Source organism: Carassius carassius, chromosome 30 (genome assembly GCF_963082965.1).
Source record: "Carassius carassius chromosome 30, fCarCar2.1, whole genome shotgun sequence".
Classification (NCBI taxonomy): domain Eukaryota; kingdom Metazoa; phylum Chordata; class Actinopteri; order Cypriniformes; family Cyprinidae; genus Carassius; species Carassius carassius.
Genome location: NC_081784.1, coordinates 30956580 through 30980542, shown reverse-complemented (window position 1 = coordinate 30980542; position 23963 = coordinate 30956580). Strand labels below are relative to the sequence as shown.

At 35.0% G+C, this 23963-nt stretch overlaps 1 long non-coding RNA gene and 1 pseudogene across 1 annotated transcript; both read left to right on the top strand.

The window, feature by feature from the left end:
- Nucleotides 1-2461: 2461 nt before the first annotated feature.
- Nucleotides 2462-3463, top strand: LOC132111236 (uncharacterized). Its single transcript, XR_009424772.1, has 3 exons — nt 2462-2637; nt 3250-3307; nt 3424-3463. It is a non-coding gene; the product is annotated as an uncharacterized LOC132111236 (long non-coding RNA).
- Nucleotides 3464-6041: 2578 nt separating this feature from the next.
- LOC132111054 (phospholipid scramblase 1-like) lies at nt 6042-20708 on the top strand (annotated as a pseudogene).
- The last annotated feature ends 3255 nt before the right edge of the window (nt 20709-23963 follow it).

Here is a 23963-nt window from a genome sequence, read left to right as displayed (position 1 = left end):
AATTTAACAGAAAATTATGTTCTTATTTTTGACCGCACACTTTTTGCACACTGAAGTAAAACAAATAACAGCATATTTAAACTTTGACCTTTTGACAAAATGTCACAATATTTATGAAAATACAGTAAACCCTATACTGCACTGTAAAAAAAAAAGTTGTGTCAACTTAAAAAAAATAAGGCAACTTATCGCTAGCGCTTTTTTGAGTAAACTTAACAAAAAATTACTATGTTTGCGTATTTTAACATCATCTAATCCACTGGGCAAAGTTACGTCCAGTGGACATCTTTTTATGTCTTTGCAGACGTTGAAAAGATGTCCACTGAGGAGGCAGAATGTTTTATGAGGTCTTTTTTAAAATGTTTTTTATGTCTTCTGTACGTCCGATATAGCCGTTCACAGATCCTCCTTACAAGGTTTTGTGACTTTATTTCTGTCAGACATCTAGAGAAGCTCTTATTGAGAATTAACAGAGGTTTAAATGTTGATACTTTATACATTTGAAGTCACCATTGTGGTGGAAAGTGTTTGGTTTAGTTGGGATCTTGGTCCAGTTACTTCTTGTGTTAGCTTGTCTTTTGCTGCTGTAACAGTGTATTTTAAAACACTGTTTTTGTGGCGAAGAAAGACAAACTTAAATGAGCTCAGGAGTCATCAGCTCTTTGTTGGTGTTAGCTTGTCTCTTGCTGCTGTAACTTGTGTGTTGTAAAACACTGTTATTGTGGCAATGAGAGTTGAGATCAGACATGCACATCTTGCTTGTAATGGTGACAAGTTAAAATAAAATGTATTGCTGCAACTGTGGATTCACTTTTATGGATAGAAACCTAGTAGATAAAATAATGTACTTACTTTTTGAAAACAGATCACGTCGTCACAAACAGACATCAAGATTTTGGATATGCATCACATCAATGGTGACAATCAGAACAAAAAAGGCTGTAAAATAAGGATGAGTTTGTGCTATGAAGCTCTTTTGTTTGTCACCGTTGTTGTGATGCATATGCTAAATCTAGAAGTCTGTGTGTGTGAGTACTTGATCCTTTTACTCAAAATATTTCAAATGCATTCATTTTGTCCATCTTCAAAATAAGTATTTTGCTCTTGGTGCCTGTTAAAAATATCAAACAAAACTTATTTTATGATCTCAAATACGTATTATGTGATGACTTTCTCATCAACAAAAAACATCTGATAACACCTGAGCTCATTTAAATTTGTCTTTTTTCACCACAAAAACAGCGTTCTAAAATACCCCAACCCAGCAGCAACTGGACCAAGATCCCAACTAAACCAAACACTTTCCACCACAATGGTGACTTCAAATGAATCAAGTATCAACATTTAAAACCTCTGAGTGATTTAGGTAGAGTCTACAAAACAGTCAAGTTAAATAAACCTAAATATGCAAGTTTTGGGAGACTCCATTACTCAATTAAATTGAGGCAACGAGTTTACTCAATCAATTTAGTTCAGTCAACTTATTAGGGTTTTCAGTGTATAAATCATAAAATGACTCCGTAATTATCATTAAAGCCAGACATATTCCTTTTTTTTTAGCATTAGTGACTGTTAATTTGGAGCCAGATAAACTGGGGAGTGACTTTGTGTCAGACACGTGTCACTTTTCTCACATCTGATTGGTCCAACTTAAGGTTTGAGATCTCTAACCCAGATCCTGTCCCGGAGCAGGTTAGCCGTGGAGTGTAAGTTACTATGCCAATGAATGCCGCTAAAAGCCAAGCCACTTATATGGTACCTAAAACCCAGGATTGGTGCAAACTAACATGAAACTTACCTGGCTAGTCAGCTAATCCAGCTTCATAGTACAGGCCCGTTTATTTGTCACAAAAACTCAGTTATTAGTTATTAACAAAGACTGAGTATAATCCTTTGTTTGGGTGTATTTAGTGTGTAGTTTTCTATAGAAACCAAAAATGCACAGTAAATATATACATACACAATAATAACATGAAATTCTAAACAGATATACACATGATGAATATAAAATATAAAACTAAACAGATAAAAAATTTGCTATGTCATATAGATTAAGTTAAAGAGTAAACAGCTTAATTTATTCTATATGGTAGCCTATCAAGAATATCTCAACACCAGTTGAGGTAAAAATACCCTCATGTTACAGGTGCTTGAGCATTTGGCAGTACAAATAGTCTTCTGTCCTAGTCTTTTTTAAAAACATTAATTTTAAACTATCACAAAAACATAAAACAAAGACATAAAATTAATTCTAGCTGTTATGAAGTGTACATTAGGCATCTCATTCACAAGCCATATTACTTGCAGATACAATCTATGTTCGTGGTTGGAAAAAAAGGTCATTTAACAAATCACATAATTTCACAGATAAATTGCTTTAATATCAATTTTCATGGTGCTAGGACTTTAGTAAAGTAGAATATTTCTGCTGTCAGGAAAGCCAAATCAAGTTCTCATACCTGAACTCAGAGCCATATAGAGAGAGAGTTGCGACAACTCCATTGACTCCAATGGAACGCTTTTTTTACAGCAATGGCGGCTCGTGGAGCCTCTCAATAGTTCCCGGAAGTAGCAGCAAACCGATGCCGCGCAGGAGAGATGCAGCAGAACAAACCGTTTGCGACGCACTTTTAAAAGGTAAGACGTTTAAATAATACGATTGTAAATTATTAGTACATCTTAATAACAATAAACTGTAAGTTAAAACCTTCTAGTAGATTATAACTCATTAAATGAGTAGATTTAAGGGATGTTATCAGATAACTAACAGATTAGGCTAGGATTGTAGCTGAATAAAGTTAGTAACGAACACCCTATTAATTGTAAAATCTGTTCTCTTAATTCAGTTTCATCCATCGTGTTTGGAATTAGAGAAAAGGAGTCTAAACATTTTTTTTTGCTGGGTGGGGAAAGTTAGCTAACGTTACATAGCCTATTAGTTCAATATTAACGTTTGACCGCGTGTGACAGCGGTGAGTGGAAGTGGTAAAATGAGGTTATAAAGTTTGTTCCTTATTACACATATTACATAATTAAATTTCTTAATAATAAAATGCACCCTATTGATGTAAATTTAGAGTGAATTGAGTTTGCAAAAACATGGGTGGAGTGTTTTTAGTCATTGTGTTTCATTGACTATTACCTGTCTATATTATATAACCTATCTATATTATAATACTACTGTATTATATACTTAAACTTGTTAGTGTATAAAAGTAACATGCTGTAACATTCTGTGGGTGCTGGTAGGTGGAGGATTAGTGGTGCCACTGGACTGTTCTGTGATGGAGCATCAGTGAGGATGCAGGTCAGGAGTGCTGAGGGGACCTTTTATTTTAAAGCTGCATCTTCATTCTTTATTTTTCTTAGTGCTGCCTTTGCATTTTTAAATATTTTTTCTTGTCTCTTTAATTTTTTTAATAGACCCAGGTAACTGGCTGATGGTTCACTGGAATGCTGACTGAGTAGTGTCAGCTGTCCCTGTCTCTCCTCTCTAGCCATGTCCTCTATTTCTTCACTGTCACTTTCCCTTCTCTAAGTGTCCTCATTCATTTTTTCCACAACCTTTGAAACTGATAGAAGCAGAATACATGGAATTGCTAATTTTAAATATTGAAAATATCACATCACTTCAAAATTAGAAATATTACTTCAACTAGTACGAGTTTGTACTTATTATATATGTATCACCTGAAATAATATAGCTGTAATCAGCAGCGATTTGCTGTATGTTTACAGGTCTAGGGGTGCATCGTGGAGCAGGGCACTCCTCTTTTTGACCACAAAGATTGTCGGAATAGCACCTGGTCTCAGCCTACTCTTTAATTTTTTGGTCATGACAAATTGGTTTTCCTCAAAATGTGCCTGCAGAGTGACTTGAGTTTAGTTTCCACACACAACTTTTTTTTTTTTTTTTGTCTACCCACATATTAAATGCACAGTTATAGGTAACACTGATGACTCCCTGCAATGTCTCAGCTCCCTGGGTTTAAATACATTTAAGTATAATTACCTAACAATTTTTTGTTGTTGTTGTAATTTTTTATTTATATTTAGATTGCTCCTGTTGACTTGATCCAACCATTATTTTCTCCTCTCCATGTCAGCGGGGAAGCCATACATCTGCACACCTTCCTCTGACCGAGTGGAGCATCCCCATGCAGCACAGCAAACCATGGTGGAGACTATGCAAGGACAACATGAAAGAAAGGACACATACAAAATGCTTGGAATGCTATTACATTTAATAAAAAAGGAATTCATGAATTGCTGTAAATAGTTAATTGCATTTATTTCAATACAAATACAAAGAAAAAGTCTCTCGTAATATATAATTACAATTTAAAATAACTGTTTTCTATTTTAAAATGTAATCTACTCATGTGATGCCAAGCTGAATTTTCAGCATCATTACTTTTGAATGGCAGTGTACATGTTTGTATACGAGTATGCCTGAATATATTGTGTATATGAATAAGTACATAATTATATTAATATATGTAATTGTAAGAATTGTAAACAATAAGCTTCATTTTACATTTACTTAACATGCTAATTACTGCTGCTAACAGTATAGTGCAGTGCAAGCTGAAAATCAACTGTCACCAGCCTGTCTCTGTACTATCTGAAAGTCATCAATATGACATTAGTTAACATGAGATCAGTGAAAAAAAGAACAATATGTAACGTAAAAAGGCAACCGCAACCCGTGTTTATACAACTTAACGTTAGCCTGAAATAAGTTTTTAAAATAACGGTAATTGAACCCTAATCCTCAAAAATTACCTAATTTGATATTTTAAAAACAACATCGCTATAACAACATATTCATGCTACATACATATGTCGGTGTGTTGTATAAATATATAAAATAAATGCATTTATTGACTCCTTATTACCAGAAATCGCAGTTTTGTCACTCTACTCTATCAGTTTGAATGGCCGCCAACGCACTTCCTGGAACTATCTGAAGTCTACATGAATCACGTGACAACCAAACATTTCGAACTTCCGTTGTCGCAACTCTCTCTCTCTATGACTCTGCCTGAACTGAAAGTCTTAAATACTGCATAATGAGCGCCACCTGCTGGTGAGAGCTGTAAATGTAAGCACAAGAAAAGCTCACTTTTTCCAAAGACATATATTGATTACAATGGTCCGTCTTAAACCCGCATTGATTGCTTACCTCCACTGTAAGTGATTTACCCACATAAATGTAAAATCTCTGATGCTAACTTAAGTTTGATCACTGTTAAAACTATAATGTTCACTAATAGGTTTATTTACTAAGAAAAGGCATATGTGGAGAAAAACAAGGCAAATTTATTTATAATATAATATCTAATTTTCATAAAGCTGTTATTTCTATAGGCTATACAAAAAAGGACAATATAAAAGGGATGAATAAGCTGATCTATAGCATGTTAAATGGTGGTTGCCTATCTATGAATGGTACACCCCCCTAAGCACACAGAAGTGGTTTGACCCAAGTCCTCAGCAGCCAATGACATTGACCCGTTCAAACTGATTTTTAACGCGTACTTCACGTGTACTTCACGTGTATTTAACATGTGAAATACGCGCTGATTTTTCATGCGTAAACAACACGTATTTAACGCTTTAAATACGTGTTGTTTACGCGTGAAATACACGTATTTAACGTGTTGTTGACACGTTAAAAGTCACGTGAATTTGACCCTTTTGGCCTTCCATAGTATTTTCAAACCGCGGTGATTTACCGGTTTCAAACTCGCAGCACGTCACTTTAAGCGGGAGACGTCACTGCGGCGAACACGTGACCAGAGTAACGTCAGTCCGGTAACTGAGACTGAGTCCGTTATACTTCACCGAAGAACTATATTTAACGAGAAATACATCCTTCAGTTAACACGTGCGTGTTTACGGCTGTTAAACTATAGTCTAAAATTAACTGTGTCTCACTCATCAGGTTGTCATTTAATCGAGTGATTGTTTATTTGGTAAAATGTTCCTTAACTTGCTTAACGTTTTAGTTTGCAGAGTGTAGTTTTCAGTCTTTCACCATGGCAACAAATCAAGGTGAGTGATCCCGACTCACTGAATATAATGTTATAATGTATAATATAATGTTATAATGTATAATATAAAGTTATAATGTATAATATAATGATATAATGTATAATATAATGCTATAATGTATAATATAAAGTTATAATGTATAGTATAATGTTATAATGTATAGTATAATGATATAATGTATAATATAAAGTTATAATGTATAGTATAATGTTATAATGTATAATATAATGTTATAATGTAAAGTATAATGTTATAATGTATAATATAATGTTATAATGTATAATATAAAGTTATAATGTATAATATAAAGTTATAATGTATAGTATAATGATATAATGTATAATATAATGTTATAATGTATAGTATAAAGTTATAATGTATAATATAAAGTTATAATGTATAATATAAAGTTATAATGTATAGTATAATGATATAATGTATAATATAATGTTATAATGTATAATATAAAGTTATAATGTATAGTATAATGTTATAATGTATAATATAATGTTATAATGTATAATATAAAGTTATAATGTATAATATAAAGTTATAATGTATAGTATAATGATATAATGTATAGTATAATGTTATAATGTATAATATAATGTTATAATGTATAATATAAAGTTATAATGTATAGTATAATGATATAATGTATAATATAATGTTATAATGTATAATATAATGTTATAATGTATAATATAATGTTATAATGTATAGTATAATGTTATAATGTATAATATAATGTTATAATGTATAATATAAAGTTATAATGTATAGTATAATGATATAATGTATAATATAATGTTATAATGTATAATATAAAGTTATAATGTATAGTATAATGTTATAATGTATAATATAATGTTATAATGTATAATATAAAGTTATAATGTATAATATAAAGTTATAATGTATAGTATAATGATATAATGTATAATATAATGTTATAATGTATAATATAAAGTTATAATGTATAGTATAATGTTATAATGTATAATATAATGTTATAATGTATAATATAAAGTTATAATGTATAGTATAATGATATAATGTATAATATAATGTTATAATGTATAATATAATGTTATAATGTATAATATAATGTTATAATGTATAGTATAATGTTATAATGTATAATATAAAGTTATAATGTATAGTATAATGATATAATGTATAATATAATGTTATAATGTATAATATAAAGTTATAATGTATAGTATAATGTTATAATGTATAATATAATGTTATAATGTATAATATAAAGTTATAATGTATAATATAAAGTTATAATGTATAATATAATGTTATAATGTATAATATAAAGTTATAATGTATAATATAATGTTATAATGTATAATATAAAGTTATAATGTATAGTATAATGTTATAATGTATAATATAATGTTATAATGTATAATATAAAGTTATAATGTATAGTATAATGTTATAATGTATAGTATAATGATATAATGTATAATATAATGTTATAATGTATAATATAAAGTTATAATGTATAGTATAATGTTATAATGTATAATATAATGGTATACAGTAGACTAATCATGTTCCCTTCACATGCTGAGAGACGGACAGGCGTGTTTCTGTGATCGTTCTCTGGGGAATAACTTTAGGGGAATAATGTTAATAAAACACTTTAACTGATGTCTTTAGGACTGACCGTTGTACATAACTTCATTTCATCTGCAAAAATGGACATTTAACTGATCAACTGTGAGCTGAATGTTATTTCAATGAATAAGAAAGATGAGTACCTTTTTATTTGGTTAAAATGCAAGTTAATTGCTGCTTTAATGAAGGTCCATGTAAGTTAAACATGAACCATGTGAAACATTAGTGAATATCATATCCATATCTTTCTGAAGACACGAAGAACAAACAGTTTGCACTGATTTAAAAAAACGAGCAAGCATTGTGAAAACTTCATAACATAAATGATGAGGATGTGTGCGTTTACAACTATTTACATTTGACACTAAACTTATTAAAAATACCACAACTAGAAATTAGTGTGTTCATTTCTGTGTGCACTATTTACATTGTGTGTGTGTGTTTAGTTTGAAGTTTAAAATTCACATTTCAAAGCATTTATTCAACGAAAGGTACTATATTTGCCAGTTTGTGAGAGTTTTGCTTTGTTTGATTGAGCAGACCTCGGGACACAGAAGAGTCACGGTGAGGCTCTGAGGACCTGTAGCTTTACTCTGTGCTCCTGATTAACAGCTCATGTTCATGTTCTTCTCTCAGTGAGGTCAGATCCACCCATCAGGACTGGAGCACCTGACCCAGGTAGAGCTCTCGTGGATTCATCTATTCTTGGAGATCTGATACTGTCTCCTCCAGAAATGGTGTCTCCGTTTGCATTGGGTTTTTGGGCTTTGAGATAGTGCTGGGCGATAACTCGATTAACTTGAATGTGTAGTTTACTTCGATTTGTTTGAATGAAAATCGGTTTTCTTTTTAACATCCACTGATGCTCCACTCAGGGCTCCTGTAGTTCAGATTGGGCTCAACCCTCGCCCCGTGCGTCTGAGACAGAGACATGCTGCTGAGTGAGAGATGCTTCACCCGGTGAAATGAAGACGACTGCAGCAGCACAAGCACAGCCTCCAAAATCAGCCTACTGCAGTGTTACTCGATGAGCAGCTCGCCAAGCTTACCTTTTGTAGGTCGCATGGCAGTAAATAATACGATGATATGACCATGCAGTCAATACAGATATTTAATAAAGACATTTAAAACAGACAGGGCTGTAACATAACTCATTAAAAACGCACGCCAGGCAGGGTTCGAAATGAGGGGGGTCTGGGGGGGTCCCGGACCCTCCATAAGTCATTAGGGACCCCCCATAAGAATTAACTTTTGGATTTTGGGGGGTCCCCGACAAATATATTTTAACATTAAGAATGATTGTGAAAATTATAGGTTTTAGTGACGTTTTGTATTTATAACGGTAATTACTTGATTTCCTAGTGCGAGGCAGCAATCAGGGCAGCTATTAGCCGAGTGAGTTCCTATACAGCGTCACAGATTGCTGTGGTTCTCCCGCACACACGTACTAGATGAACGCGGCAAAAAGAGACATCATAAAGAGTGAAATCCTGAATGAAAATCCCGTAAGTGCTTCGATTGTGTTTATATCTCAATAATTGTTTATAGTAAAATATAAAATAAAAGTTTGAGTTCGTATATCAAAAGTTGCATTAACTAGAGATACCCAGTGTAATGTAGAAGAGTACGTTTGACAACGTTTCTTGCTCGCTGTAACTTATGTGTATGAAGCCAAATGATCTGCCAGCTAACAGCAGACCTAGCAGCTAGACTAGTTATTCAAAGCTAGCTTAACAACCTAACGTTACTTGTCCAGTCAGTGATTACGAAAGATAACCAGGACTTAATTCAAGTCTGTGAGTTGATTAAAGTGAATGTGATTTGAGCATGACTGCACATGAGAGCTTGGTAAGCAATCTAGGAAGCTAATATTATTTTTCTTAATTTACCATCCTGCACATGGAGAGAAAAAGAGGAAAAGGAAAGATCACCGACTTTTTTCAAGGGTAAATTGTGCTTATGTGATAACATGGCTGTTGGGGGAAATTGCAGATATCAGCGATGCAAAAACAGCGCGCTTTTCGGCGCCTCCCGCCTAGTGTTTCTTTTACTCTCTATGGTATCTGCAACTGCATCAAATTCTGCTTTAAAAAATTTCCTGTTAATACAGAACGAAATATGCTGTAGCCTATTTTGCCATCAATTCTGCCGACGTTGTCTTTGCTGTATCTGTAGGCTATATATTTATCTTAAACATCCAAATGTAAAAGTCGCAGACAGAAGTTCGTGAACACCGAATTCCCTTGTCTTTCTTATCGGTGTTTGAACGGGGAAAAAAATAACGATGTGTTCGGAAAAAGTCAAAGTGCCCGTCTCAACGAGTTTCCCCATAAACGCAGTCAGAGAAAGAAAACGGATGCGTGTCATTACCGGTATAAGATACATGCATTCGTCTTAAAGGGACAGCAACCCAATATACCTGCAGCTGTTTGTGTCACCAAACTTAATCAAACAACAAAAGAGAAAGAGAAAAATTCACTTTTGTGAATCATATTTAATGTATACATTGAATGCAGTGTTATTTTACATTTGATTATTCGATTTCTGTAACTTAATACATTTAATTTACCTGAAAAACCTAAAGCACTGCTTTATTTCACATGTATTTTTGCTCTATTGCATTTATATATGCTTGTACTTCGTTTATTATTTTCTATGCAGACGCACTAGGCCGGCCCTACAAAATTACCCCAATCATCCTAGAACTTTACAAAAAGAGCTACTCAAATCATCAGGTGAAATTGTTTTCGGGAAGTATTGGAAGGAGTAGTAAAGCAAGATGATAGATAGTTTTTCAGAATTTCATTTTACTCTGTGTCTATATGTGTGGGCCGGGGATGTAAGTATCTAGATATTTGCAGCGGGGCAAGGGCTTCGATTACCTCTCTCTTTTTTTTTATCATACATTTGTTTGCTAATTAATAAAATTTTAGGGGACCCCCCCAAGAGTCCCAAGTCATTTCGAACCCTGACGCCAGGTCTACACCGGACACAAGTGGAGCGATCGAACAAAAGACAACAGAACCCAGTGATGGATACACTGGACACGATCCCCATCAGTGAACTGATGCTCGTTCTGTTTATGATGAAATGTTCTGACACTGCGTTCAGATGTTTTGACACTATAGTGTGATGTCATCAAGTTTAGACACACTTTTCGCTGTGGGGCACAGTCACACTAGACTAGAAAATATATTTCCACTTGCTCTGTCCTCCGTCCATGACACTGACTCACTGCGGAGCTGTGTTTCAATCTGAACAGCTCTTAACACTAGATGGATGATGGGCTAGTATTAACAAACTTAAGGTCTTTCCAGGATTAAGGTAATACTGCGATTTTTTTTTTTAAATCATCTTGTCTCAGTTATTAATTTGACTGGTAAATGATGAAAAAATGATATCCCCTTTTGCATTGCATATCAGGGATGACAGATTGATAAAAAGACATGATATTTGTGACTAGATGAACTTTTGATACTTTGTGGTAAAAGTGTCTCTCTGCCTCTGCCCTATCAGTGCGGCTCTCATGAAGAAAAGTGAAAAACAGGGAAGACCTCTGACAGTCTTACAAACATGTACAAACTGTATAATGTTTTCAGTGTTTACAATGACAGGGCCTGCCATCTTGACTTTTTGGGTTGTTGTTTCTGATTGAACTTTAACCTCAAGGGGGTAATCCAGATCAAAACAAAATAAAGTTAAAACTTGTTTTGAGCAATTTTTAAAAAAAAAAAATTGTCATCTGAATATTGATTTTAAGTAGGGAGGAAAAAAATCGGTTTAAATCGTAAATCTGACTTTTGTGAAAAAATGTTGTATTTTGTATTTAGGCCATATCGCCCAGCCCTACTTGATAAATGATAAATGATAAAACAAATTTCCAGCTTCTTTAGAAAACCCTTAAAAATGATTATCATGCCATCCAAAGTCCTAAAGACGGTTTTCTTCATCTATTCTCTTCTTCACAGATCGATGGGCTTCTTGTGCAGCAGAAAGTTGAGCTGGCTGAAGGTAATGTTGTGAAGCTTGTTCTAGTGTTCCTTTCACTGATATTATCTGAATATTTCCAAGGTTTTAAATGTAATGACTATTATAATATAAATCAACTGACCCCCCGCCCCATTCAAGCTTAACTTGTGAACAATGTGATTTTCAATAATTAATAAGTCATTTTTAAATCTGACATTTAGTGCTGTATAATAATTAAAAATAATATTTTTAGTTTAATTTTTAAAATCCTCTGGTGGTGTCTGCATGGCAGGAAAAACTCAATAATTCCAAAATTCAATAAATTAATACACTAGATTTTAGTTTGATAATGTTTTTCATTCAATATTTTTGTATTTTTTTATGGTACTAATTTATACATATTAGGGGTGTAAAGGTACGTGTATTCGTACCGGACCGTTTCGGTACGGTGCACGTGTGTACCGAATGACCGAATGCAATATTTTGTTTTGCGGAACATAGGTACATTTTCGTGTTTCCAAACGAACATATTAAGTGGCGGAAGTCTCCGCGTTCAGCACAAATCCCGCCCTGCAGCTGATTCTGAGGCCGGTGACACACTGGCTGTGTGGCGTGAGCGTGGTGTTTCTGCTGCGTGTCACTTGCGTGATGGCTGCTTCGCGTTTTCTGTGTCTTTACACACCAGAATCGTGCCTGACACGGCACTGCTGCTACTGTAGGTGACATAGAGAGAGACCCCCGACAGACCAGGATCTTGTCTTCACGGCAACAATATCTATACTTCATGTTGAGCATAAATATAAAGCCTACTGATAAACGACACCGTCAACAGTATTGATGGCAAAATAGACTATGTTTGACAGGTGCAATACGCCAGTGTGTCACCGGCCTAAGGTTTTCAAAAGGATCACGCGAGTGTGAACATCACTACGACTAGGAAAAAAACGATTGTAATTCAAACGCAGCTCCCATCGGCATTTAAACAGACCTTTGCTCTTAATTCAGATCCGTCCAACGCAATAACGAAATCTGAGCAGGTCTAAAAACTGAAACTGTTCATGCTGCACTTTACACTTTGGAAAAGTTATATATATGTTTTAAATATGAGCAGGCCTACAAGCTGGGATTGGTAATGCTGCACTGTAATCATAGTTATTTATTTATATTTTTCATTATATTTTATTATATGATATTGGTTTGAGACTGAGAGTATTTTATTTAGTGGAGAACTTTGCAGCAGTATTTTATTTCTTATTCTTTTTTTATTTTATATATACTTTTTAATAAAGTATTTAAAAAAAGTGTAAACAAATTGTTAAAAAAAGGTTTATAGTAATAAACAACCTGCAGTTTAATGTTTGCATTTCTTTCCCTTACTGTACCGAAAATGAACCGAACCGTGACTTTAAAACCGAGGTACGTACTGAACCGTGATTTTTGCGTACCGTTACACCCCTAATATATATAGAATACTGTAGTTATGATCCATTGTTATAATCCATCCAAATATTGAAGTGTGGTCTCTTCTTAAAGAACGACTGGCAGATATTTGCTGGAAAAAGTTTTAAATGTGAAAAAGTATCTAGAAGTTTATTATTATGAAAAACATGCAAAATACGAATATATATATATATATATATATATATACATACATACCGGAATATACATATATATGTATGTATGTATATATAAGGCTTTACTCTACAACTGTGTGAAAATCAGTTTCCTTAAGGAACTTAAGCTTCAGTCAGAGTTAATTTGGGCGCAGAGCCAAACATTTCCACTAGTTGAGATTCACTTCGCTTTCATTTCATATGAATAAAGTCATGTTAGACCATGAAGAGTGAAAGTGTGACTACTCTGGATCTTTAACCTATTTGGATCATGTCCATGATGTTCATAGCATGTGCCAAACCACAATTCGTACGGTTCAGATGAAGTAAAAAGTAAAATCATTTTTGGTCACAAATATATTCTCTCTGGATACTTTGAGCCACTATTACTGTGTAAGCACCTCAGGCACAATATGTCTGTAACGTCTGTAATATTAAACTGTCCAAGCACTCTTGTGTGGAGTTGGACTGATGATGTCAGGCCGGATCGGGCAGAACCCGGGGTGGATGGTCAGCTGATGCTTGACCAGTGCAGTGTTGTGTGTATCAGTGGTGTTGGACTGGGAGGGCAATAACAAGTACAGAGTGAAGAGCAGCACGGGGCAGCAGGTGTTCTGGGTGTGTGAGGAGCAGACAGCTCTGTGGAACCCGGCACTCATTCATGCTCCACGTCCAGGACAACACGGGACAGGAAGTGATGAGGCTCACACGTCCTCTGAGGTGTGGGAGCTGCTGCTTCCCCTGCTTCCTGCAGGAGGTAACACACAACTCTCACTTCTGTTCACTTCTCACAGCCTTGGGTACAGATAGATACAAGCTGCTTAAACCAGATTCATCCGTCCAACCCTTTTACAGTCCATACCTACACTACTGTACAAGACTGGGCTTGGAAAGATTTTTAATTCTCCAAATGGATCTTACCTTTTCATTAAACTCTTTCAATTATTCGTTTCCCCAGTCCTTTCAACAGTAGTGTGCATTGACCTGAATACATATCTTCTGTATTGAGCATGCTTTTCATTTCTGAATTAAGTTCAAATGCATTACTTTTTGGCATGCATAAAAGGTACATACAGGTGAAGAAAGAAAGCCTCATTAAAATAAGGAAGTTATTGGAAATAAAACTTTATTAAATAGTTTCCTTATAGAAAATAGCTTAATTGCTTAGTAATATAATTGTGTTCACAAAATGAAAGTGTCACTAACATTCAGGGAAATAAATAGATGAAACCTCTTAGATGTCTTTGACTCTGCTAATACTTTAAACATCTAGGATATGCATGTCATGTGTCCAGATTTGACTTCACCAATGTACTGTTAGGAATGGTGCATTGCATGATGGGTACTCACCATCGGTCATGCTTGTGACTGCATCAACAGCTTCAGTGCGATGTATAAGTTGTGAATGATTAAGGAGATCTTCTTCCGGTCAGCTGGAGGTCCAGGCTCCACCGTGCAGGCCGACTGGATACGTGCTCCAGAACTGGCATCCCTTCCTTCCTGAGTTCACCGTTCAGAACGAGAGGAGAGAAGCCGTTCTGAAGATCGTGGGGCCGCTCTGCTCATGCAGCTGCTGCACGGATGTCAGCTTTGATGTACGACACATTCAAGACATAGTTTGAACTGCTCTTTAATCTGAGTCAGTTCATCTCTGATCTTAAACTATAAGAGCATGTGATCCTTGTATAATACACTCCACAAAACATGTTTCACTGTTATTGTGCATCTGCTCAGGTTTTGTCCATGGATGGATCAGCTAAGGTGGGCAGAATCACTAAACCGTGGTCAGGTCTGCTGAGAGAAGTGTTCACTGATGCAGACCACTTTCAAATCTCCTTTCCTGTGGATCTGGACGTGAAGACCAAAGCTGCTCTTTTTGGAGCCTGCTTTCTCATAGTAAGCTAAAACAAGACATTATCATACACCAGCACGCTTCTGCTTAGACCAGTCTGTATCTGTCAGGTCTTGCTCTGTGACAGGTTCCTCAATTAGTTTACATATATATCAAGTTTCAAGTTTATTATTTGAATAGCGCTTTTTACAATACAAATCGTTACAAAGCAACTTTACAGAAAATTATGTTTCTACAATATTTAGTAATAGCTTATAAGTGGTGAATGTCAGTTTGTGCACGTTTGACAGGATTTGTAGAAAAATTAATACAAGATGTAGTCAGCCAGATGATGAACACTATTAATATTATTAATAATTAATAATTATTATATGATGCAGTCACACTTGTAGCAATAATTGTTAGTTCTGTTGTTGATTCAGGGTCAGCATCATCTGGGGTCCTCTGAGGGTCAGCATCATCTCTTCTCAGGTGTTCTGGATCCAGACTGGAGCTTGTGTAAATCCTAGTTACCACGGGATGAAGATCCAGCAGAAACAGAGAAACAAATAGAGACATCATTAGCATAGCTGCTAATCCAACAGAGTAAAATTAATTAGTTTAACCCAAGCTAAAGAATAAGAATGTGCATTTGATCAGATGCAACTGCACTCACTATTTAAGAGATACATTATTTGAATGCTTGGCGAAAGAGATGCGTTTTTAATCTAGATTTAAACAGAGAGAGTGTGTCTGAACCCCGAACATTATCAGGAAGGCTATTCCAGAGTTTGGGAGCCAAATGTGAGAAAGCTCTACCTCCTTTAGTTGACTTTGCTATCCTAGGAACTACCAAAAGTCCAGCGTTTTGTGACCTTAGGGAGCGTGATGGATTGTAGCGTGGTAGAAGGCTAGTTAGGTAAGCAGGAGCTAAACCATTTAGGGCCTTATAGGTAAGTAATGATAATTTGTAACTGATACGGAACTTAATAGGTAGCCAGTGCAGAGACTGTAAAATTGGGGTAATATGATCATATTTTCTTGACCTCGTAAGGACTCTAGCTGCTGCATTTTGGACTACCTGTAGCTTGTTTATTGAAGAAGCAGGACAACCACCTAGAAGTGCATTACAATAGTCCAGTCTAGAGGTCATGAATGCATGAACTAGCTTTTCTGCATCAGAAACAGATAACATGTTTCGTAGCTTGGCAATGTTTCTAAGATGGAAGAATGCAGTTTTTGTAACATTGGAAATATGATTTTCAAAAGACAAATTGCTGTCTAATATAACACCCAGATTTCTGACTGTAGAGGAAGTAACAGTACATCCGTCTAGTTGCAGATTGTAATCTACAAGATTCTGTGTGGTGTTTTTTGGTCCAATAATTAATATCTCTGTCTTATCCAAATTTAATTGGAGAAAATTATTTGTCATCCAATCTTTTAAATTTTTAACACACTCTGTTAGCTTAGATAATTTAGAGATTTCCTCTGGTCTCGTTGAGATATATAGCTGAATATCATCAGCATAACAGTGGAAGCTAATCCCGTATTTTCTAATGATATTACCAAGGGGCAACATGTATATTGAAAATAGAAGGGGACCTAGGACGGATCCTTGTGGCACTCCATATTTTACTGATGATAAATGAGATGACTCCCCATTTAAATAAACAAAATAATAGCGATCGGTAAGGATGGGAACCGAAAACCGGTTCTCATTCAGAACCGGTTTTGTTATTGGAAAAGAACCGGAACCGTGAGCAATTTCTAAGTTTCGGTTCCGAAAACGGTTCTGGTGCAACACGTGACCAAGTGCTGTGAGCAGCCTTGCGCCGGTGTTCTGAATATTCGGCATTTCCCGTAAACGTAAAGGATGTCACGAACCGAATAACACACAACTCCCACACCTCCCTGCCTCTTTAATTACTGAGCAGATTGATTCCAATGACGTGCATCCACAAACTCGTTGTGCTGTCACGACTGTACTCGCGGCTTTGATAACTGCACATCGTTTTGTCTGACTGTACATCTAATGGCAGCGCGCTGCAACTGCCGCCACTAAATTGCATTATATTTGTTCCATATTGTCATTAATATAGACTGCTATTGTTTTGCAAGTATGAGGGATAGATTATTTAGTGTATAGGTCATTTCAAGAGTGATAAACAAAGTGATAGAACATATTTATTTTAATGCATTTTAAATGTTTAAAAATGTGGAAACCACTCATTGCATCACACCATCTCCTGACTCCATTATTATTTGTAAAATAGGGACTTTATGGAGAGTGTGTATACATGTTTAAGTTTAACCGTTTATATTTCATTAATTAAGGGATATTAACATGTGTCTCAGCCCTCAAGGGACTATTTGGCCAACAAGCTTATTCCTGCTTGAAAAGCAAAACATTATTGATAGTGTAAAAAACATAAACTTTAAAACAAACGCTGATTGATGGACTAGCATTACTCAGCATTACTTACTACCTTCCAGCAACGCTACATTCAGTGAAGGTAAAATAGTAAAAAACATAGTTCATTTAAATGAAACCAGAAGCTGAACCAGAACATTTCTAAAAATACCCCACCCTACTTATGAAGATCTGTACACTGTAATATATGTTGCATTTTGACACTGCCAACCTTTAAATAAAGTTGACAGTAAGTAATAAACAGTATTGAGCATTGTGTAGTTGAGTATTGTGCATTTTTCCTTACCACTATTTCTTAATAATTGTTTAATGATTTTAATGGAATCAGAATCAGAACCGGAACCGTTAGGTGGAACCAGAACCGGAATCGGAACCGGAAAATTTCTAACGATTCCCAACCCTAGCGATCGGACAGGTAGGATCTAAACCATCTTAGAGCCTGCCCTTGAATACCTGTATAGTTTTGTAATCGATCTAGGAGTATGTCATGATCTATGGTGTCGAATGCAGCACTAAGATCAAGTAAGACTAGAAATGAGATGCAGCCTTGATCTGACGCAAGAAGCAGGTCATTTGTAATTTTAACAAGTGCAGTTTCTGTGCTATGGTGGGGCCTAAAACCTGACTGAAATTCTTCATACAGATCATTTTTATGCAGGAAGGTGCTCAATTGAGCAGACACAACTTTTTCTAAAATTTTAGACATGAATGGAAGATTTGAAATAGGCCTATAATTTGCCAGTTCAGCAAGATCTAGTTTTGGTTTCTTAATAAGAGGCTTGATAACCGCCAGCTTGAATGGTTTTGGGACGTGACCTAAAGATAATGACGAGTTAATGATATTGAGAAGCGGTTCTTCGGCTACAGGTAACAGCTCTTTTAGTAATTTAGTGGGTACAGGATCTAATAAACATGTTGTTGACTTAGATACAGTGATACGTTTATTTAGTTCTTCCTGTCCTATATTTGTAAAGCACTGCAGTTTATCTTTGGGTGCGATGGATGAAACTGAAGTGTTAGACGCTGTAGAATCTACATTCGCTATTGTATTTCTAATGTTATCTATTTTATCAGTGAAGAAATTCATAAAGTCATTACTATTAAACTTTGGTGGAATATTTGAATCAGGTGGCGTCTGGTAATTTGTTAATTTAGCCACTGTGCTAAATAAAAACCTTGGATTGTTTTGGTTATTTTCAATGAGTTTGTGGATATGCTCTGCCCTAGCAGTTTTTAGAGCCTGTCTATAGCTGGACATACTGTTTTTCCATGCAATTCTAAAAACTTCCAAGTTAGTTTTTCTCCATTTGCGTTCAAGACTATGAGTTACTTTCTTGAGAGAGTGAGTATTACTGTTATACCATGGCACAGTACGTTTTTCTCTAACCTTTTTCAATTTGATGGGGGCAACAGCTTCTAATGTATTAGAGAAAATAGTGCCCATGTTGTCAGTAATTTCGTCTAATTCATGTGTATTTTTGGGTACAAATAGCAGTTGAGATAGATCAGGCAGGTTATTTGCGAATCTGTCTTTGGTGGCTGGAACAATAGTTCTGCCCAGACGGTAACGCTGAGACATATAGTTAATATCAGTTATACGCAGCATGCACGATACAAGGAAATGGTCTGTAATATCATCACTTTGAGGTACAATATCTATAGCAGTAAGATCGATTCCATGCGATATAATTAAATCTAATGTATGATTAAAACGATGAGTGGGCACGGTGACATTTCACTTGTTTATTAGGTCAGTAAACGCAAGTCCTAATGTATCATTTGCATTATCAACGTGAATATTAAAATCTCCCATGATTAGCGCCTTATCAACTGTAACTAGAAGGTCTGAGAGGAAATCTGCAAATTCTTTTAAGAATTCTGTATACGGCCCTGGTGGTCTATACACATATATATATATCATTATTATTATTATATTGTTGCTTTTGTTACAATTATCAAAAGATGGTCACAAGATAAATATTCAGATTTTTCCCCAGTAGTCTGTTTATTCAAACAATTCAGAAGATGTTTGCAGTTAGATAAGAAGAACTTTGCCTGTTGAATATTAAAAACAAACGAACAAATGATCTGTTTCTCCATGTCTGCCGTACAAATCAACTGCTCATCTCCAGACTGGATCTCTTCTCTCCACTTTCCCTGACAGATTCAATTATTAGATCTGTCAGCATTAATATTTTTATACTTAGATTTTGGGGGATCAAACTGTAAGGCTGATGATACACGGGAAAACGTTTTGGTAAATGTTGCCGTCAGCAGGCAACCAGGTGAGACACAGGGCCCACGTCCAATCTAAAGTATACAGATAGACATTTGTTACCCGTTCTCAATTAGAAACTGCACAAGCAACATTACTCAAAAAAAGTTGTCCAGTGTATCATCAGCCGAACACCATGTGTCCAAACGAGGTGTGACGAGACGTGATAAACAGTATCTTTTCCGTGTAGTTTTTGTCCTAACACCCGCGACAGCAACACGTGACAATCAGTGACGAGGAATTCTGTTTTAGAAATGGTTTTTATTTTCTGTGACGTCGCGACAGGAACAACAGACAATATGATCATCTCAGGTAATGATTATGTGCTTTATTCAGTGTTAAAAGTGCCTAATGTGAGTTTGAATATTATTCTGTGTGATCTTTATAGCCACAGTGAAAGCAACAATAGATATTTTACTTCATATCTCAATAATTTAAAAGCAAACTTACGTTAAAACTGTGAACTCCATGTGAACCAGCATCCATCACAAAGATGGTCTCACTCTCAAAACTGTTCAGTCCATTCACATCTGAAGCATCTATTCTCAGTGACACCTTTTCTTTTCTTCAAGCTCGTCGTGTTTTTGCTGTCACATCGTATATCTCCACTTCATTTGAACTGTGTGTCAGCGGGTGTCAGCAGTTTTCTGTCGGGATTTGTTTCTCGCAGTACATCATCACTGATTATAATAAGTTCTGTTGTTCTGTGTTGTGTCACGTCACATCATGTCACTCGTGTGGAGACACAATCTAAGTTAATGTTACTTTCTGATGCTGTGTGTGAATGGTCCTCCTACTGAAGAACCTGGCTCTGTGAGCTCTAAATTATCTGATATTACTCTTCTCTTGCAGGACTTCATGTTCTTTGAACAAAACTTGCTGGATGTCCTGTAAGTACACTAATATTGCTCGAGGAGATTTTAAAGTGTCCACAGCATGATGGGTAAACACATAGTTCTAATCAGTGTCTTTAATTAGTCTTTCAGGTTGAATATTGACCTGGATGGATTCAAAACATGGACTCAAATGATGACCACTCAGCTAAGAGTTATATCACACACAGTAGGAGACAGCAGTTCCCTTTAAAATCAGTTTAATGCTCTCAGGATTAACACAGCACCTACTCTAAGTGATTTTAGTATAAATATTAAAGAGAACTGTAAAGTCGGAATGAAACTCCGGAATGAAACTCCTCCTGTGAACTGATGAAAGGGACCAGGATCTCGACGTGTCTAATGGTAACCCTTCTTCTCTTGATCTAGCTATTGACCTTTGCTGTTAACAATCAGTAAACAAAATGAGCATGATAAGAAAAACAAACCCATTGTAGAATCTACGGGACTCTATTAAGAAGAGTTAACTTAGGGAGCTGTTTCTACCTGATCTAAGCCTTACATTTCATGTGATCTCGGTTGATTAGGTTCATATTTGAGGGTTGGATCAATCCAATAAATGAGATGTTACCACATGAGAAAGTACACATATTCAGTCAATTCTCAGCACATAGAGACTTTTTCATCTAGATATCACACTATAGAGACTGTGTCTGTTCCCCGAACTAGAAAATACAAAAAACGTCCAAACCAAGTTAAGAGTAACAATTTAATTGAGGTTCAACAAATAAAAAACAGAAGCAATATGGATAAACAAATGATAAAGCTTGGCTTATTGAATATCAGATCCCTTTCTAGGAAAACACTCTTTGTAAATAATATGATCACTGATCATAATATAGATGTACTCTGTTTGACAGAAACCTGGCTAAAACCTGATGATTACATTATTTTAAATGAGTCCACCCCCCAAGATTACTGTTATAAACATGAGCCACGTCTAAAAGGCAAAGGGGGAGGTGTTGCTTCAATTTATAACAACGTTTTCAGGATTTCTCAGAGGGCAGGCTACAAGTATAACTCGTTTGAAGTAATGGTGCTTCATATAAAATTATCCAAAGAAACAAATGTTAATGATAAATACCCTGTTATGTTTGTACTGGCTACTGTATACAGGCCACCAGGGCACCATACAGACTTTATTAAAGAGTTTGGTGATTTTACATCCGAGTTAGTTCTGGCTGCAGATAAAGTCTTAATAGTTGGTGATTTTAATATCCATGTTGATAATGAAAAAGATGCATTGGGATCAGCATTTATAGACATTCTGAACTCTATTGGGGTTAGACAACACGTTTCAGGACCTACTCATTGTCGAAATCATACTCTAGATTTAATACTGTCACATGGAATTGATGTTGATGGTGTTGAAATTATGCAGCCAAGTGATGATATCTCAGATCATTATTTAGTTCTGTGCAAACTTCATATAGCCAAAATTGTAAATTCTACTTCTTGTTACAAGTATGGAAGAACCATCACTTCTAACCAGAGGTGGAAAGTAACGAATTACATTTACTCGCGTTACTGTAATTGGGTAGCTTTTTTGTGTACTAATACTTTTTAAAGTAATTTTTTAAATCTGTAATTTTACTTTTACTTAAGTATATTTTGTTTGAAGTATTGTACTTCGCTACATTTTAAAACACATTAATTACCAGAGGTGGAAAGAGTACAAAAATATTCTACTCAAGTAAAAGTACCATTACATTAATGAAATTTTACTTAAGTACAAGTAAAAGTACCAGTCTAAAAAATCCACTCAAGTAAAAGTAAAAAGTAGCTCATTTAAAATTTACTCAGAGTAAAAATTACTTAGTTACATTTTAACCAGTGGGAGGGAGTCAAAAATGGGACAGACCAAGGGTGTCAAACTCAGTTCCTGGAGGGCCACAGTCCTGCACAGTTTAGATATAACCCTAATTAAACACACCTGATCCAGCTAATCTAATCATTTAGGTTTATTTGAAAACTACATGATATGTGTGCTGGAGCAGGGTTAGGGCTATGGCCCTCCAGGAACTGAGTTTGACACCCCTGGGATAGGTCTATTAATCTCAAACTAGTTGTTTTTAATTAAAGGAATCAGTTATTTAGAATAATAAAACATTTGGGCTGTTACCAGGCTAATCAGTATCAACAAACTCATCTTTTCAATACAGAGGAAATGCAAAAGCTTCATCGGACGTGGCATTTAGATGTATTACACTGTTTAGTGCAGGACAAGAATGCATTTAACCTGCAGTTACAAATGCATGAATAATGTTTTGATATGCCAGACATAAAATGTTGAATACTCATTTGAAATTATAAAAACTTAATTATAAAAAAAAAAAAAATCAAAAGATAATTTAAATGTGAAATTAAAATGGCCAGTATGTGTCAGCAAGTCACTGTTAATAAGTGAGTCATTGCGATTGAACCAAATCATTTAAACGGTTGATTCATTCAGAAACGAAACACTGTCATGTTGCTCAGAGATGCAAAATTTTGCTTTGGTGGCTGTGTTTGGAATAAATTTTTGTTGTAGAAATAGAGCAAAAACAATGGCAATATGGTGTCTAAAACGCAAGTCTCTTAGTTTACTGTCCTGTTGTAAAAAAAAAAAAAAAAAAAATATATATATATATATATCAGTGGCGGCTGCTGGTCTTTCAAAGAGGGGAAGCTCATTTTCGGCCTACATTTATAACCCTCTGATGGTCTTCATTTGTAGTGACACGCGGGGTCTTTTTGACCCCAGACAATAACATTTCATTTTGTAATAGTAAAATATTTAAATTTTTTACAAATATAATTTTACTCTGTTCATTTATGTTTTTACTAAACTTTGTACAGTTTTTGGAGGATTTAAATCTTTTACATTTCTATAAATAAATAAATATTTATTTAAATAGGCTTTTTTTTTTTTTACAAAAAAAGAAAAGCATTTCAGGTAAAATTCACTTCATAAAAGACCCAGATTTCTAACTTTCATACATGGGGATACCATGGATAATTTTATAAGGTTTAATGTAAGATTTTTGCCCATTTTTGGGGAAATTCAGTTTAAAAATTGTAATAAATCACTTTAACCACTAGATGGCTATAGTGTGTGTGTGTGTGTGTGTGTGTGTGTGCGCGCACATTTTCAATCTGTCTTAGTTACCAATTTAATTTTGTGGTGGTTCTGCATTTTACAAATATCAAGAAATATTGCCACAGTTTGTCTTTCGAATACACTTGAGAAATCCGCGATCATGGGACTGAGCGTGAA